Below are 6,000 nucleotides of genomic sequence, written 5' to 3'. Positions count from 1 at the left end.
TCTAGTATCAAGTTCTTGATAAATATATCCACAAGGTGGGAATCCTCAATTTTGTAGGGCATGCAATTAGCAAGGTGCCTCCACCATTGTAGAAAGTTGGAAAATGTTTCACCATTTCATTGTTTTGTGTTACACAAATCACTTAGTGAGGAATGATGTTCAATGTTGTAAGAGTATTGTGCCACAAACTTCCTTGTTAAATCATTGAAAGAGGTAATGGAACCCTTGGGTAAGTTCATTAGCCACTCTAGTGTGGGGCCTCTAAGACTTTGTGTGAAGAACCTCTTAAGATAATCCTCATTATAGGCTACTTCTTGACACAAAATCAAGAATTCCTTGAGATGTGTGATAGGACATGTTTTTCCCATGTATTTGTCAAATTTAGGAATCTCAAATTTTGGTGGGAATGGTATCATGCTAATGGACCTATCAAATGGAAAGGGAAAAACTTCCTCAAAAGAGAAATCTTTCACGCCTTTGTTGGTCATTGAATGTACCAAGTTTTGAAGTTCATGCAACTGTTGGGCTAAATCTTGGTTTGGTTGCACTTATGACTATTGAGAATTCATAAATCCACCTCCCAAGTTATAAGGAGTTCCAAACATATTGTGAGGTGGTGGAAGCACTCTGCTTTGGCCAATGCATTGATATGCAGTCATTGGAATTACCACAAATGTTTTCACCATACTTGTTGGAATTTGTGAATAAGAGGAATACATTGGTTATGTTAGAATTGCCATCTATTGAGTAGACACTTGACCAATGTTTAAGCATCCTACTATTGGACCTATTAAAGGAATACTAGCATGCGTAGTAGTGTTGTAAGGAAACTTGGCAATAAAGAATATAACCATTTCCACATAACCCATAATAAATCTGAAATAAACATGGAATTAAAATCCACATGCAAGAGAATAGACAACATACCCACAAAAATTGTGACACAAGATATACCCTGGGAAACCCTCATTGAGGGAAAAACCAAGCCTCCAAAAGCATCCATCACCATGTATTATTTAGCAAAAATACCATTTCCATACAACCATGGAAGCCTTCATGGCCATAGCCACAACTGAGCAAACTATGTGAACAAGCATGAATCCGCACATCCCATGCCATGCTTCCAACCTTCACAAATGCTCCCTTGGCTAACCTGTCAAGCCTTGTCCCGCTCGACTCTTGCCTTTTGTCTTCTCCTTGTCACTCTCTCACTCTCTTTCTTTACAACAACTGCCCTTGTGGCTTTTTATATAGTAGCAAGTCCCACAAAACCACTAAATGGTATTACATAAACCATATGCTAAAACCATGTGCTACCTAACCCACTGACCCCACATTTAATATTGGGCATTTAATTCTTTTCCCCAATATTAAATAATTACATGAAATATTATCACAATGTTACAATACAACTCATCAAGAATATTCCATGGGAATCTTTACATGTTGCACGTCCATCTAGGCACAACATTACATAATAAATATAAAATAACAATATAACAATATTATGCAATGTGTGCAACACCCATTATCTCAACAATCTCCCACTTGTTGTATACATTGCATAGGGTCAATCCGTAGCTACATAAATGAACAAGGGAACAATCCCTCCAAGCACATCCACCATCATGGATCAAAATACACCAAGTGCTCCATCTTGGTACCCACAACAAAATCAAAGTATCCAGCATCTCAAACATGAATGATCTCACCTCCTATTATGCCACTCCAATTGGACATACATAGAAGCCATCCAAAGAGAAAACCACCCAACCTGTCGCATTAGAAGATCATAAAATCCTGTACCAACTGAAATTCCAAGCACAAAAAACCTGATCCAAAGGTAATCACATGTATCCGTAGTTGTCAAAATATCCATAGCTGAAATAGCACCCACAACAAGTGCCAAACCCATCCAACTATCCATACCTCAAAGGTATAACAAGTGAATCTCATATCACTGACATATATAACCTGCAATCACAAGCCTCAAGAGCAATACCTACCACATATATACCAAGAAGCTCCCACTGCAAAAGATAATGTCAAATCTATAACCAATCCACTCAACATATCTCAAAGAAGTGAATCCATGTAGTATCAAGGACATCCACAATACATAAACTAATATCCTACAAGAAAAACTCTCTTAACAAGTCTCCAATGCTCTCCCAAGTTCACCACAACCAACAAAGGAAAGAGAAAAAAATAACCATGTCATCTCTCACATGACATACATGAGCACAAACCAGTGATCACAATCTCTAACCAATCTCAAATCTAATGTAGGCAAAACTAAACATCCAGGAAGATAACCAAGACCGGAGAAACCATGCAAATCATAACCTATATCATGTCCTTCTACACACACCTCTAGATGTAAACTGTGCAAGTATGATCTCCTCCATAAAACCCCAACAAGAAGCTTCAAAAAAACCAAAACCATACCATATAACTAATCATGGATGTAAGCCTCTCACAAGAAGATCAAACTCATAAAAAACCATTCCTAAACCAAGGAAAATGCCCAATATAAAACCATCTCCCAAACTCAACTAGCATAACAACATATGCACATGGAGATAACCAATGCTTAACCATCTCTCAAATGAACCCTCTAGAACTAACTCATGTACCATAGCTCAAGATCCATATCCATGAAAGATAAGCATAAATATAATGCAACTGATAGAAAATAATGGGCTATACCTCTCAAGTAGCAAACCGCCGAGTAGACCAAGAGTGGGGAATGAGAATGCTCATCAAGATACCCAAGTCTCCAACCAAGACTCATCTAAGAACAATCTCCTCTCAAGTCAATATCAAGTGACTGCCCCTCGGACTTCCTACTGAAACCATCAACCGTCCCAACAAATACTTCTCTAATCCAAGAGAAATCAACATCATCACCATCTCTAAGTATCCATGAGCACCTGTAACCAATCAATCCATGCCAACTCCAAATGCAACATAGCAATATCATGAAGTATCCAGCTTATGATCAGTTTACTCAATACCAAGAAACTAAACCAAGATCAATGTCAAAGTTCCAACCATGGCCTCAGGAACATAAACATGACAACATGATCTTACCATCTCAACTAAAGAGATAACATGCTCCATATGAACATACCATAACATGTCACAACTCTAAACGTGTATCAAGAGTATACCATGACATAATAATGAAACCATCCTCATACCAAGGATAACATGCCAAATAAAAGCATAAACCACACCTTTACCAAGAACCCTGTAAGTCCTCAAGATGCAACCATCTCCACACACCATGAAGAAAACCATCTCCACATACCAGGAAGAACCATCTCCACATACCATGAAGAACCATCTCCACACACCATGAAGATAACCAAGAACTCCATGAGTCCTCAAGATCTAACCATCTTCAAACATCATGAAGATAACAAGTGCACCATGAAAATGTCAAAGACGCTTCTGCAGCAATAGGATCTAAGAAAAACCTCCAACATCTGTAAACACTCAATAAATATATTAATGCCAACAAAACTCCCACTCAACCATGGTACCAAGTCACTTATGGCATTATAAAATCCATCCTCTCCAAACCAAGAAGATATAAACCAAACCAGGAACTAATCCTGCACTGTCACCCCATCATTGTCACAAGCTCCCACTAAACCATGTATCCAAGCTATCCATGACATCATGATGAAAAACCATCCTCTAACCATGAGAATCAACCAAGGCATCAAACCATCAAAGAACTCAAAATGCACATCATGAGCTCCTCAAAAGAAACCAAATAACCATGATCCTCAACCAAGAAGATATACCACCATAACCAAATCAGAAAATCCAAGCTAATGAACATCAAGGATGTACCTGTATAACCAATCATGTCATGCCAAAATCCATGACACCATGATCACATCCATGAACTGAGCATCTGGCTCTCAAAGTGTCCAACCTATCAGCATAAAATAGTCAACCACAATCCTCCACCATGACTGTATCTGGTAACAACATCTCATCCCTTCTACATGAAGAAAATAGTAAATCATGTGACTTAGGGCATAGACAACCCAAATCTAAGCCACCAATCTGAATATGAATCAATAATGAAAGATCAATGGGCAAAGACAACCCATAACCAAGCTATAAATGCAACCTGTAAGTATAGACCGCTTACAACACTGCACAACTTGTAGATCCAACAAGTCATCATACATATCCAAATCAAACACTAATAACCATATCATCATGAGACCAATCCAAAATATGAACTAAGTATACAATGACATCAAATCTTAAATCTCCAATGCCATAAACTCACAATGTTACCATACTCAAAATATACCTATAAACTGTTCAAATCAATAAATCATGCCAAACCTACACCAAATATAAACCAATGTGTAGAGCTCTCCAAGAGCTTTTCGTTGACTACTCGAAGTCCAAAATCCGACTATGTATGCCCAAGTTATGCTCTAATCCGTGCTCAAAATAAATAACATCTAACTTTAGGGCTCTGAAAACCTGACAAAATCTCAAAATCATAGAACCAAACCTACACCATCTTGTAGTGCTCTGAATTAGCTTTCCAACGCCTATAAGAACTCTAAAATCTGATATTCTAAGAGAAAGTTATGGCCATTTTACTAAGACAGTCTTTTTACCATTTTCAGTACGATTTTTCATTTTTAATTTCTTTCAGTGACGAAAATTCCGACGAGATTAAATTTGACAGCCATCATGGGCTGAAACCAAAAAACTCTTTCATTTCCTCTTAACATGGCCAAACTAGGGCATATTATATATCAAATTTTATGGAAATGTCGACCTGGATCCAATGGTGAGGTCTGTTTTTACCCAGGAGGTCATTTCTACATGCTACCCCCCAAAACCCTCATTTAAATGAAACATCCGAAAAAATCTTTTTGTCCAACAATTTCACATGCCCTAATATTTTAACATCCCATCATAACAGCAAATCCAAAGTCCCCAGATCTGCAATAAATCATTCATATATCTTGCCCTTTCTTTTATCCTCTCATGCATTCTCATGGACTCAATCTAGGGTTACAATAATAAAACCATAGCTCTGATACCACTTGTGAGGAAACTTGGCAATAAAGAATATAACCGTTTCCACATAACCCATAATAAATTTGATATAAACATGGAATTAAAATCCACATGCAAGAGAATAGACAACATACCCACAAAAATTGTGACACAAGATATACCTTGGGAAACCCTCATTGAGGGAAAAACTCAGCCTCCAAAAGCATCCATCACCATGTATTATTCAGCAAAAATACCATTTCCATACAACCATGGAAGCCTTCATGGCCATAGCCACAACCAAGCAAACTATGTGAACAAGCATGAATCCACACATCCCATGCCATGCTTCCAACCTTCACAAATGCTCCCTTGGCTAACCTGTCAAGGCTTGTCCCACTCGACTCTTGTCTTTTGTCTTCTCCTTGTCACTCTCTCACTCTCTTTCTTTACAACAACTACCCTTGTGGCTGCTTATATAGTAGCAAGTCCCACAAAACCACTAAATGGTATTACATAAACCATGTGCTACCTAACCCACTGACCCCACATTTAATATTGGGCATTTAATTCTTTTCCCCAATATTAAATAATTACATGAAATATTATCACAATGTTATAATACAACTCATCAAGAATATTTCATGGGAATCTTTACATGTTGCATGTCCATCTAGGCACAACATTACATAATAAAAATAAAATAACAATATAACAATATTATGCAATGTGTGCAACACCCATTATCTCAACAAGTGTTGGGTATGGCACTAATGATTTTTTGGATATGTTTCGCACTTAATTGGAATGTTAGTTGTGTGGTGACACTTGATGTAGATGTAGCACTGGTTGTCACTATGGGTCCTTTGCTAGATGCTTGGGTTGTGTTTGGCAATACGGGAGCACCACCCTTCGTAATCTATCTAAACAAGGTGGTCTCATCAAAGCTCATAG

The sequence above is a fragment of the Cupressus sempervirens genome, chromosome 7 (assembly GCF_028749045.1).
Source record: "Cupressus sempervirens isolate cs-2001-9-10 chromosome 7, ASM2874904v1, whole genome shotgun sequence".
Classification (NCBI taxonomy): Eukaryota; Viridiplantae; Streptophyta; class Pinopsida; order Cupressales; family Cupressaceae; genus Cupressus; species Cupressus sempervirens.
This window is presented reverse-complemented; position numbering follows the sequence as displayed.